This window comes from Galleria mellonella, unplaced genomic scaffold (genome assembly GCF_026898425.1).
Source record: "Galleria mellonella isolate WM207_F2 unplaced genomic scaffold, CSIRO_AGI_GalMel_v1 utg312, whole genome shotgun sequence".
Taxonomy (NCBI): domain Eukaryota; kingdom Metazoa; phylum Arthropoda; class Insecta; order Lepidoptera; family Pyralidae; genus Galleria; species Galleria mellonella.
Window position 1 is genome coordinate 2625767 of NW_026442074.1, and position 14736 is coordinate 2640502.

A 14736-nucleotide genomic window follows, 5' to 3' on the forward strand; every position below is an offset into this window, starting at 1 on the left:
ATATGTAACGAATTCTATTCTGATTATATCCATTTCTTGGAAATGAAATAAAACATAAAGGTGAACAAAAACCGCTTCTTAGAGCCTAATGTATGGATCGGGTGGCAATAAGAATGCTACTGGCTGGCTAATATTCAAAGATAATATACGTGACTTGGAATGATAATTTTAAAAATGTTAGTTTTTGCCATAGATAAAATAGAAGGTCTAATTTTTTTTTTATAATTTCACAATAAAATAATTTCCACGGATGTTAAATATAATTTTTACTAGGTAGTTATTTTCCATGATTTCTGCTTACTAGTTTTTTCATATGTGAACGGAATACAATATAGATAGATTGACCGAAATGAAAATTGACTTGATATATGTTATTCTTCTGGATCTTGATTCTTATATCTAAAAACCTCATTGCTAGCATCCAGCATAGCTCCATCAAGTCGACCTCCACGTGGTTTCTCCCAGAAACTACCGTGCTTGAATTTCGAGGACCTGTTTTTATCATCACCTATTATCCCTCACTGGTGCCCCGCCAGCGTATACCAACTGTTAATACTCATACAAAGAGAAAAAATATCACAATGAAGGTTAGTACTCATAAATCGTTTAATGTAAATTGTAACAGGTAAAATGTAAATTGTAAAATGCACATTATCTTCTTACATTCTTATTTTAAGCTTATCTCTATTATAATAATTCAAAACTACTTATTTGTAACTGAGTATATAAACATGTAGGGTCCTGACGTCAATATACCTGATTGTTAAGTTTATACCACGGGTTTTTACACTCCTATGTTAATAAAAAAAAAAACCTAGGACCACCGCGACTTGTTACTAAGAAACGTTGGTCCAATTAATACCAAAGAATGCGATAGGCGGGCGGGGCTTTCAGTAGCTTTCAAGGCTAGTAAGGGATCTAGCTTGTTTAGTAGCCGACTAACCGCCGCGCAGTATACTACGGCGCACGCGCTAGCGTTTCTGCTACAGCCTAATTAAAATTAAAAAGAAGAGGCTGTATACAGAACGCCTGGGTATTAAAAAAAATTGTACCATAGACACATATCCTAGTATAGATTGTGTATTGCAAAGCAAGAATTTTATTTTTTACAACACGTTTCGTGTTCGAAGTTTGAATTTCGCGGGCATATTTTGGCGGGATTTTTGAATGGTGTTATAAGCTGTGTAAATCAAATAGTGTTTTTTCTAAGTGACAAAAAGGTATGTTCTTCTTTAGACTACTTTAACAACATAGTTAAAATCTTTTCTCCAAAAATAAACAATAACTTAAATGTGATACATTTTATAGGATCAACACGAGTGTAAACCCTAACGATTGCAAATTAATTGTTTAAGAGTTGGTGAAAATATCGTATCATACATACATACAAAAAATACAAGTGAATTAAGAAGTTTCTTTTTGTATAAAAAATATTATAAGAAAATAATAATTTATTACTTTTTAATTCTTTGTATTGTTTTAAAAGGAAACGGAGAAAATATAGTCATGTTTCTTTTTTTTTTTTTTTATTAATTTGTCTATTTATGTAAATATATGTGCAATAATTGTACTAATATTAATTTTGAAGAATTCGTTCCTCTTCTTCAACTTAGATAATTATATTTGTTGTCAAGTGCAATAAAGAATTTGCAATCATTAGGGTTTCTTTTTTTTCTACAATTGTCTTAAATCACATATTTTATTTTTTAAAACATAGATTTCTATTTTAATTCCTACATTACAATGAACCTTTTAAGCATTGTATTGACTATTGTCTATTTATTATATGGGTTCTTATTTGCTTATTCCTTTGTACTTTTCTGTTTTTTTTTTTTTCTCGTATTACTTAGTTTTATAGCATTAAGTACTTATTTTTATAGATATTAAGCAAAATAATTTCTTTGAATGTTATATTTTTCGAAAAAAAAGTTCTTCTATTAGATTTTATATTAGATTTTTTATTGTAAAAATATTATTAAAAATATTATAGTAATACATCAAACTTTCTCTGAAAAATCTAAACTCATATTATAAAAAGGAAGGAATTGTTTTTTTTTTCTTGTTTAAAATGAATAACTGAAAAAGTACTTAAGCAATTAGAAATTATAATTTATTTCACACTATAGAAAATTAGATTATCAGCATACGTTGTTTGCTGATAATGTAGATGTTAATTGAGCTGTATTTTATTAACAATAGAATTAGTAATCCCTAGAATAATCACAACTATCTACGTACGGAGCCGGGGTACGGAGCCCTGATTTTTAATAAATATTCTAGATATATTATTATTAGATTATTAATGTGCTCATAAATATTCGGTATTGTTTGGCCTATTAAATAATTTCTTGTTACTGAATACCAATATAATAAGTGTTTATGCTATATTATATATAAAAAAAAATACCTTGAGACATTTATCATCTAATTTTTCTTTGTCTGCGTAAATTTTTTTTTTTTGTTTTAATTTCAATTTCTTTTTAACAGATTTATAAAAGAGTTAAGCGGACCGTATTCTTTTTTGTTATCTTACTAGCCATATAGTTTTTTTTTTTTTTTTTTTTTTATTTATTTAGAGACTTTCATCTTTTTAAACAATATAGGATATAAGATAGACCCATCGTATCTTAATCAACTCTAAAGCAACAATATACATAAATACTTATGGTAAATATAATTTATTTATCAAACGACCTCAAAAAAAAAAGAGGTACTCATATCAGTTGTATTGTTTTTTTTTTTATATTTGTTACCTTATAACTCCGTCAATTATAAACCGATATAGAAAATTATTTTTTTATCAGAAATGGTATATTTACAAATTGGTAAAATTGGTACTATAGAAATATTGTCAAAATCAGGTTAGTACTTTAGTTTTTAAATTGAAATAATTAGTTTTGTCACAATTGAAATCGATTTTTTTAGTGGACACAGTCTTTAATTGAAATGAAATGAAATGAGATTTATTTCATAAAAACATAACTGTATTTTCTTAACTTACAATACTAATATTAATATTATAATTTTAAATGGCTACAGTTTTTTTTAATGGATGTTAATGGAATGGTAACCCCACCCGCGCTATCGGTATACACCGGCGGGGTACCAGTGAAGGATGATAGGTGCGGATAAAGCAGGTCAGTTAGCCCATCGTGACGAATTCAACAAGAATTGGTCACGATGGTTTCCAGGGGGAACCACGTGACGTAATAGGTAACGTCGACCGAATAGGGCATATTACTAGCAATGGGGTTGTCAAACACCATTGCTAACAATTCCTTTTCACCCCAAACGGGTACAGTAGTTGTGGTTTTAGAATTGAGCTCCTAAATAGGTTTTTTTTTGTTGGGTGAAAATGAAATAGTAACCCCGCCTACGCTAACGGGATACGCTGGCGGAGCACCAGTGAACGATGATAGATGAGAATGAAAACAGGCCAGTTAGCCCATCATGATGAATTCATCGGGAATTAACCATAATAGTTTCCAAGGAGAACCGCGAGGAGGTCGACCTGGTTGGGTATATTGCTAGCAATGGGATTCTCAGTCTCCATTACTAACAATCCCTTTCCCCCCTCCTAAATAGGTTAATATAGTAATAATAATTATAATAATATATTAATTAAATACATAACAAAGGTACACACGGTAGATATAAGACCTAAATTACCAGGCAACCATGTATCATATAGAGATGTCATCATGCCTTACTTTTTTATTGGAATATGTAGGTAAGTTGCATAATGTTGTCACGAATACTAACGACGCGGCGTGACTCCGGTGCCATAGACAATTTAAGTTTTTTATTATACTGTTAGAGGTTAATCTAGATGCATGCACATTGCACTTCATTTGACATTGTCTATGTAAATCTTCGTCATATATAATATATTATGTTTAAAGTCGTCAAAGATCCAATCTATGGGGAGGAAGGTAGGCCGAGCAAGAATGTTGGATTTTTTGAAATTCTGTAACTCCAAAGCTAAAACGGAACCCGTTGTTGTTGTTGTTGTCCGTGTGTCTATCCGTTTGTCGTCCATTCGTGTTTCAACCGTGAAGCAGTTGTGTTTACATAGCTGTGTTTCGGTTTGAAGGGTGGGATATGGCGTGAATTTAACGAGTACAGAGGAATAACACCTGAGTCCTCAGGAATGGCAATGGGAGGCATGGGGGGTATCATGGGCGGAACAGTATACTCTGTTATGTCCATGGTACTGCTCATGTATATAGGCGACGGTTATCACTTTTCATCAGGTGGGCAGTCAGCTTGTTTGCCAATCTAAGTTGTATAAAAAAAATTCTCCTACATGGGCCAACTGACCCAAATTCCTCTCCTACCATCACTCTACCCTACCAGCGTATACAGACAGCGTAAGAGGGAATACCGTTCCATTTGGACTCCATTAAAAAAAACCTTATTCCCTATTCAAGGACGCTGGGCCCGTGACATACAAATGTATGGATTTCGGCCAAGATCAACCTCGTGATGTTTTGCGCGGGCCGATGAACCACTCGTCTATGATGTTCCGATTCATAATTGTATACTTCACTTATTTTTTGTACCATATTTTATAATATCGCGTGTTCTCTGATTACATGTTAACATACATATACATTGGAACTATGTACGTTTACAAAAAAGGACTTAGTATGATTAATCCTTTATTATGCTTTGATTAAATACTTCTTATACCATTCAGCTTAATGAAGAAATAAAAAACATTCAATATTTAACAACTTTTATAGTGTAGATTTGACATACTGTCTGTAAAATACATGTTTTATATTCTGTGTCTCTGCTTGTACTGGTCTGATTGATTTTTATATACAATATAATATATATGTATTCACAAATAAAATACTTTTAAGTATTTTATTGTTATTTATTTATTCATTAGTACATGTATACGTACAAGGCGGACTTAATGCTAAAAACATTTTCTCCCAGTTAACTTTAGGGAAGTGACAGAATACTCGAATGCAGTACTACTATAAACAAGCACGGCCGGCAGTACACCTGCAATGCCGCTGGTGTTGTGGGTGATCATGGGCGGCGGTAGTCACTTACCATCAGGTGAGCCGTATGCTCGTTTGCATGTGGCTCACCTGATAAAATATACATACATTATATATATATATATATATATATATATATATATATATATATATATATATATATATATATATATATATATATATATATGCATTTATATGTAAAATAAATATTATTAAATAATTTAAATTCACTATATTTATTGTTTTCTAAGTGACGCAATAAAGTGTAAATAAATAAATAAACACACGTAGATAAATACAGTAACATCAGTACATAATTTTACATGAGAACTTATTGACTTAATATTTTCTTTGTGTCATTTAAAATAATTTATTTTATCTCTGAATAGTGGTTACAGCTGCAGGTCAATATCCGTAGCAAAAGGTAATTAAATACGCACACAGCGTGGATGTGTTTACGCAAAACTGTTAAACCTTACCACAGATAATATATTATTTTTATTATACAATTTAGAATGGTAAACATGCTAACGGTCCATCTGATGATGAAAAGACGGTAACCGCCGCCTAATCCCCCCCCGCGCGGACATGAGCAGTACCATTTTAGACATCAATGCTGAGTATAAGCCTTCCCTAAGGGCCCCCTCCGCCTTACCATTCCTGAGGACACAGGTGTTATTCCTGATATTCATCATTTTATGATCATATCAGTCGTTAACTCTCTACTGCTGAACATAAGCCTCCCACATAAGCGAAGTTTTGCCAGTAATTGCCACGCTTGGCAAGCAGGTTGGCGGCGGTTGGAGAGGTCAAAAGGGAGGCCTATGTCCAGCAGTGGGCATTTAACAGTTATATCATCATTATCATAGATAATTTAAATTTAGCAAATTTTGAATGTTTGCAGACGACGTTTGTACAAAGTCACCCTCTAATAATTATGCAAATTTTCGTTTAGCAAAAATTAAACAAAAACCTTGTTTTAATTATTAAATGAAGATCATAGAATTAAATTTCCTAGATTTCCGTGTCTGTAAAATGTTAGTTAATGTCAATAAATGCATAATGCCACTAATTTTATTATTTATTATTAAAATCAATATGATTACATTTAAATAAATAAATACAATTTAGCTAATCGCACAGCGCCATCTATAATTCTAAGCCAAGCTGAACTTGTACAGTTAATACAAGACTTCCTTAATGTGACTTTATTATCAAACTAATAGATTATTAATTAGTTCATTAAAGACATAAAAAAAAATAACGTGGGAGAAACATGAACAGGTTTTTCCAAAATAATTTATTATCAATTCGATACGGGAATTCATTAAATATTTGCACTTTACGGTATAACGCCATCTATGCATAATGTGGTCCTTTCACTTGTATTCAACCAGTTTCTTGAAGTTCACGGCCATTGTGAAGGTTTTTTTTTATTTTTCACTAGCTACGTCTCGCTGCCTCGTTCGCGTTAACATAACTATGTTGCTTATGTTCTTCTCTATTTCATACATTATATGTATGTAAATTATTAAAATGATCGACTGAACTGATAAAGCGTTCATCGTTAGTATCATATAAGCCGTAAACTGTCCACTGTTAAATATATACCATAGACTTTCCTCTATTGGCTGGATGTAGTAGTTGTCACGCTTTGCAGGCGGGTTCGTAACCGTTAGTTTTTGGTGATGGTTTAAGAGGGACGCTGCTGCCATACCTTGTCAGTAAGTTCCCTTAGTAATTTTTTTTCACCCACGGGAAAGGAAGGGTAGCCCCTTCTATACCGGGATTATATTAAAATATAATCTCTGCCTGCGAAACTTTTAACAATAAAAATGTGAACGAATAAAAAACAAAGCATTAATTGTTTTTGCCCATCTTGTTTTTGTTAAATATTCAATTTAACCTTATATTGATATTTTATCCCTGGTACTGTTTTAATAAAAAAAAAAAAAGTGTAAACAAGTTTATTAAATAAACACTCACAGGCGTCTCAATTACTTACGATATTGTTGTAACACAATTGCACAGGAAAAATTATAAAAAAATAAATAAATAAAATGAGACAAAAACATCATTTTAAAATGCTTTATTATTTTTAATTGTGTGTAAATGGTAGCCATTCGTACATGAATAGTCATAGAATCACATCATAAAATTATTCCGGTTTGCAAATTTTTCCGTGTTAATAAATTTATGATTTTACTCTGTAAAAAAGCAAATTCGATTGAGGCAAAATTAAAATTGAAACAATGCGGAAGTAAACTCATTATGTATTATATGTAAACATATATATATATATATATATATATATATATGGCAATACATAATAATAGGTGTGGTTTTTTTTTTGATGGATGATAATGGAATGGTTACCCCGCCTGCGCTATTGGTATACACTAGCGGGGCACCAGTGAGAGATGATTGGTGAGGATGGAAAGGCAGGTCAGTTAGCCCATCGTGACGAATCCAATGATAAATTAGTTACGATGGTTTCCAGGGGGAACCGCGTGGAGGTCGACCTGTTAAGGTATATTGATAGCGATGGGGACTAACCTCCCCATTACTAACAATCCCTTCCCCCTTAATAATAGGTGTGTTCATGCTTTGTACTGTAGGTATAGTTTATTTTTCTTGAGATCATATTACTTAATGGGTACAAACACCAGTTTTAAGGAATGGGTTACAAAAAAATACAAAACAAATGATGTATATATAATCTATCCTAAGTAAACTAGCTTTTAATCATAAATTACGATTCTATTCTTTAAAAAGGCTGTTTTTTAAACTTTATTCCTTTTATTTTTTTTTCTCACTTTCCTTTTAAACTTAATCTTGTTGGTTAATTTGTTTAAGTCATAGATTGTTCTAATTTTTTTTTTATTCAACTTAGAATGGCAAACAAGCTGACGGCCCACCTGATGGAAAGTGGTAATCGTCACCTGTAGACATGAGCAGTACCATGGACATAACAGAGTATACAGTTTCGCCCATGATACCCCCCATGTGTTGCCATTCCTGAGGACTCAGGTGTTATTCCTCCGTACCCAGTAAATTCACGCCATATCCCACCCTTCAAACCGAAACACAGCTATGCAAACAGAACTGCTTTACGGTTGAAACACGAATGGGACAGAGGTACCCAAGCAATCGACTTTTGTACAAAGTCTCCCTCTAGTGTCTTTTGCTCTTCTAATACAGTTAATTGTTTGTTATGGTAATATTTATGCATTTATTTATTTAATATTTTATTTATATGTTTATATTAGTCTATTTATATATTTATAATATTACTTTTTATATTTCCTCTATTCAATAATACACCGCCTACTTATTTCATGGTGTGCCCAATGGTTGACTGGTAGAGAACATAGTCCGCTATATGTACATAGTTTCACTGTGCATTAAAGTTTAAATACATAAATAAATACACTGCCGTGTGGTATGGAATAGGCCACCCCTACCTGTCTCATGGACATCATAAGTGTCGACTAAGATAACTTATTAGTCGAGGGAGGGGCAGCAGAACAGCGCCAATAGTCTAACTGCGGTTGCCAATCCGCCTGTTAAGCTTGGCAATTACTAGCTAAACTCAGCAATAGGGGGAAGTGTTATTATTATAAGATACCCAAGCAGGCAAAATTATTCTCTGCTATACATTTTGAGATACATCTCGGTTATGCAAACGAAATCACGGGTCATATTTAATTTGCAGGGTACAGAGAAATAACACTTGTCCTCATGAATAGCAATGCATGGAGGATATCATGCGCGAAACAGTATATTCTGTTATGTCCATGGTACTGCTCATGTCTATAGGCGACGGTTACCACTTTCCAACAACTTGTTTGCCAAACAAGTTGCATAAAAAAAAAATGCAAGTAACCAATGATAAGGACTTCCGCAAGATAACACCTATTTCAGTAAAATGTTGACAATGAAGAATACAATTGAAATTGTCTTGCAATAAATTTAATATACACCTATGAACTATATATAAAATAGTTATAGGACATTATATATATAGTCTTTTATATAGACTATACAACTGCGCCAAACTTAGGCACCGAGGATACTGCACATTGTTATGGCAACTTAGGTAATTATTAATAAGTTCGCTCCGTCCCAGTTGTCGTGCAAGTTAACTAAGTTTTAATTATTGTTTAAATAATTAATGAAACCTCAAATTACATGGAATACACAATTTAATTAAACTTGAACATTTGAGATTGAAAAACTCCGTGTTACCAACATTTTATAAATAGATTTTTCGGTCGACTTTTTATTATGAATGTACATAGATGGTTACATAGGTTATTGCCCAGACGTGTAGTTTGTGAAAATGAAAATATATATATATAACTGGCCCCGTCACAAGCAGTACAAATAAAAATCTATTATTATGAATGCTTTGATTTATTACTAATATTATCTAGAATGTGTTTCTATGCTAATTTTAATGATACTTTGACTCTTTTCTTTATAATTAGATGGAAAAAGAACTTCAACCTGCTGTAAACTTGTACCACTCGATCCCCTTAGTTGATGCTACATAAAGTATACAATCTTATATAAATAGAGTGTCACCATACAAGTGTTTCGTCAAAAATAGGTCAACTTTTTTATCCACGAGTGCGTGAATGAGGATATCATAATGTACATTTTTTACTTAGTATATGGGTGAAATTATAAGGTTAAATTGAAAGAACAAAGTAAAAAGTGCATAATGATTTGTGCTTGATGCTTATCTTTATTCATTACTTTGATTTATATTTAAATATAGAATTAAAATATGTTTTAATTTTAAAATATTTAAAAATGGCCGCCATTATATAAGAAAAAAATGTTTTTAATTCAAATTTAAGAGAGCGATCCAATATGAGAACTTTTTAATCCAATTAAAAAAATATGTGTCAATTCGAATCAGCGAAATATCAATTTAATTGATTAAATTTTGACACCTTTTTAAGACTCGCTACACTATCTATGTAATCTAAGTTTACAACAGGTATTTTTAATTCTTATTTATCAAAAGAATCCATAACATCCCACTGCTGAGTAAATATGGCTCTCTTTTTATAAAAGAAAAATAATACCGCGATTAGTGACTCATCGTCTAGTTCTTAGAATATAGTGCGTAGGCGATCATTGTAGAGTAATACATAGCTGCACAATCTTTTAAAATTGAATAAAAAACTAAAATCCAATTCGAAAATTCAATTTGAATTTGAATATCGAATTGTCATTTAACTTATTCGTAACTACAACACAGAGTAGATTTTTTTTTTTTGTATAGTATGGTATGGTAACCCGTGCTAGCGGTATACCCGTGAAGGATGATAGGTGAGGATGAAGCAGGTCAGTTAGCCCATCATGACGAATTCAACAAGAAGTGTTCACGATGGTTTCCATTAACACAGAGTAGGTAGGTAAGTAAATAATCATCACGTTATTTTAGGAGATGGCACTGCCCTTATATTGATGAAACTGCAAAATGAATCTATGCAACTATTTAAAGGTATCATCACAATAAAATAAGAGCATTACAACAACAAAACTGCAAAATAATGTTATGAATAGAGTTGTAAATGAAAAACAATTAAGTAAACAAATAGTGATTCAACATAAGGTCAGTTTAATGTTATATCATTATGACGTTTTCGAGTAAACCTTCACACGTTATCAATAATTCTGCGACGCTAACCAGCTTGGTCAAGAACGTTTATCGACCTCGCCACTATGTTTGTAGCGTAGGTATCCGCGAAGACGGATGTGTATGGTGTAACATGCAAAATGTATGACATAACAATCTATTTACATATGAATGTATGTAAAAATATTATCCGTGTGATGACGGAATAAGTCTACAATGTGGCAACGTTCCGTTTTATCCTCAGGATATTGTACAGGAACAAGCATTACAAGAACAGATTTAAATTACTATACCAAACCACCTGGCCAGTATAATAGATTAATATGTTATCTTTCTCTTTTAAAGAGAAATCTGAGCTCAGTTTTTCATTTTATATATTTACTTAATACTAGCTTTTACCCGGGACATCGTTTGTGTGACTAGGATATGTTTACGAACCGGGATATAAAGTAGCCTATATCTTTATCTGTCCTATATAGTAAGTACATATCAAATTTAATATTAAAACCAAATAGTGATTAGTTAAATCGTTAAGGTGCTATAAGGAAACAAACACACTTTTACATTTATAATATTAATAAGGATAGTATGACTATGTTTGTTTGGCAAAGTTTATAAAGTCGGCAACTCCTCTAGTGTTGTTAGTAGTATGGACTGCGGTGACTAATTTCCGTCAAATAATCTGAATGTTCTTTAAAGGATGATACTGAAATGGTGACATTGCCTGCGCTATCGGTATTTACTGGCGGGGCACCAGTTAGTGATGGTAGGTGAAGATGAATGTAGGTCAACTGACCTACCATGACTAACTATCCCATCGTGCTGAATTAAAATATTAACCACGATGGTCATCAGGGGAAACCGCATGGAGCATTGCTAGCAATAGGATTATTAAATCCACCCTTTGCCACCCCTTCACATAAAAAAATATGCTGCGTTTCTACATTGTAACTTGTTTAACTGAGGCTAAACCTACTCAGATAAAGTGCAACATTCTACTGTTAAGAAGTTTTTAGACACACATACAGATTTATGAATTTATAATATTAGTGTTACGCTTATTCTATGTAGCACTTTCTGTGCTAAAAATTTACAACAAAATCCGGCGTTTAGTTTTTTTTTTTTTTATTTTTATTTGACTATGAACACTGTCGACTATAACCATAGACTTAGTATAACGTAATTATTAAAGCTGTTTTTGTCTATGTTGAAAAAAAGTATTTCTAGAATTTATCTGTGGATTCAAAATGTAAAAAAAAAAAACTAATTGCTGTAGAACTAGTTCCACCAAGCAACTACATAAGAACAATATTCTCATAAGAACTGTATAAGTTTATATTTTATTATTACAGAAATTAGGTATATATTGCATCGTTAACAAGTATTGTTAGATTAATCGTTTGATTATTATACCAATAAGCTAAGGACATTCATTATAAAGTTATGTTAGTATTAAATCATTACTTGACGTATTTTATCACTATAATTACGCCCTTTGCCTGAATAATGCAGAACTGATGATGTATTTCCTATATAATTCTGAGATATCCTGTTCGATAATGCTATATCTCACTGCAATAATATCTGAGACTAGATAGCAAAGGGAGACTTTGTACAAAAGTCGTTTGCTTGGGCGCCTCTGTCCCATTCGTGTTTTTACCGTAAAGCAGTTATGTTTGCATGGCTGTGTTTCGGTTTGAAGGGTGGGATATGGCAGTAAATTTGCAGGCTACAGAGGAATAAAACCTGAGACCTCAGGAATGGCAACGCATGGGGGGTATCATGGGCTAAACAGCATACTCTGTTATGTCCATGATACTGCTCATATCTATAGGCAACGGTTACCATTTTCCATCAGGTGGGCTGTCAGCTTGTTTGTCATTCTAATTTGCATAAGAAAAATTAAATCAACCACAGAATATAAAAATACAGCATAACCTAACCTACTACTATTGTTAGTAACGGAGAATAAAGAACCCATTGCTAGCAATACACCCAGTCAAGTCAATTTCCCGTAAGTCCCCCTGGAAGCCAGCGTGTTAAATTCCAGGTGTACTCACCACGATGAGCTAACTGACCTATCACACCAGCATATACCGTTAACGCAGACAGGAATACCATTCCAACTAATCGTACGATGCATTTACAGCCCGCATCGTAGTACGTTTTAATAACATATATTATGGAAGTATTCCATCGGAATACAATAGAATTACTCTGTCAATAAATTATTAAAGTTACGTAAATGAAGTAATTAGTAATTTATGTGAGAATAAATAAATAAATATTATTCAATTAATTTAATGTAATTTTTTCTTAATGTGTACTAGGAATACATAAAAGGTGTGTTCTAAATACACCAATGAAAGAGTCAGACTGACAAAAATTTTTTAAATTAATATTTCATTACTAACTTTTACTCTGTAACTTCGTCTACGTTACCCAGACAATGGTCACTGACCGGAATAAAAAAGCCTATGTCCTTCTTCATGCTATACACACAATTTTATAGTGAATGGTTTACCCGTTAAGGCATTAAGAGATCACAAACATACTTATTTTACATTTACATAATAATAAATACAGTATAAATGTTATAATGACTGGAAATGATTTAATATATAGACTTTATCATAATTTTAAAATTACTCTTCTATGTTACCATTTGTCTTCTTGCTCTAATAAAAGTACACAATTCTCTCTGAATACATTTTCTCATTAACCACTTTATATATTCGACGATTTATAACAATAAGTAGATACGTTCAAATAGTATGTATGTAACAAGGCAGCCTTATTGCTGAAGGCAACCATTTCAAAGCAAAAAGTTGTTTTCAGCAATAAGTGGTAACAAAGTGGATAATGGAGTAGTTGGATAAGCAAAACAAAGAGAAATCAAATACGAAATTCACCTAATAAAATAAAATTGTAATAGATATGAGATGTTATTTAAAAAAATATATAATATGAGGGTTCTTGATAAGATCAATAGAAGCCACAATTTTTTTTTAATATGGTTTTTTATCTTTGTTTTGGTATTACGTTATAACTTCTGCATGCAGCTTTTAAAGTTTTTTTTTTTTCCTGAAGGTTTGATTTAAAAACTGGTGTATGTTTTTTCTTGATTCGCCATTTAGAAGTGATCTGTTTCTTTGATATAATTGCTTTTGAAATCCACGCGTATTAAGTAATAGGTAAAAAGCTAGTAAATAATATAAAAAGGGAGACTTTGTACAAAAGTCGATTGCTTGGGTACTTCTGTCCCATTCATGTTTCTGCCGTGAAGCAGTTGTGTTTGCATGGCTGTGTTTCGGTTTGAAGGGTGAGATATGGCGTGAATTTACAGGGTACAGAGGAATAACACCTGAGTCCTCAGAAATGGCAACGCATTGGGTGGTATCATAGGCGAAACAGTATACTCTGTTATGTCCATGGTACTGCTCATATCTATAGGCGATGGTTATCACTTTCCATCAAGTGGGCCGTTAGTTTGTTTGCCATTCTAAGTTGTATAAAAAAAAGTACAATATATTACTCATCATCATCATCATCGTTTCAGTCATTATCCGCCCACTGTTGGTTGTTGTTTGTGTCCACATAAACTTCCCTCATAGACTGCCATAAGGAACGGTCCTGAGCCACCTGCATCCACTGACATCCTGCAACGCATTTGAGGTCGTCACTCCAAATAGTACAATATACTTATATATTTATATATAAATAAAATTAGTTTATATGGTGATTTTTTTAAATTCTCATGTCTGGTCTCCCTTGGGTAGAAGTGTTCAGGAGTAGTGGATGAGAGGTGCCATATCCATCACGCTGTATTCGTTGTTGCATTCCATTTTGGTTACGTTATTGTTTCATTGATATTTATTTATCTTTTTTTTTAATATTGAAGAGTCCCGCGATTGATCACGATCTCACCTGATGGAAAGCAATGATGTAGTCTAAGATAGAGCTCACGGGACTACGAATTGCCTATTCACATTTGTCTTACGTTGGTGCAAATTATATTTGGATGCGTGCGTAAAAATGGTACGTCTAGGCGACAGATGGCAATTTCTA

The 14736-nt window shown here is 32.5% G+C and overlaps 1 protein-coding gene across 1 annotated transcript in view; it reads left to right on the forward strand.

The window, feature by feature from the left end:
* The first annotated feature begins 914 nt into the window (after nucleotides 1–914).
* LOC113515237 (putative metabolite transport protein HI_1104) overlaps nucleotides 915–14736 on the forward strand; it is a 63969-nt gene continuing 50147 nt past the window's right edge. Inside the window, exon 1 of the mRNA XM_052895998.1 lies at nucleotides 915–1220. The gene's annotated coding sequence lies outside the window, so the exon portion shown is untranslated. The remainder of the gene's footprint in view (nucleotides 1221–14736) is intronic.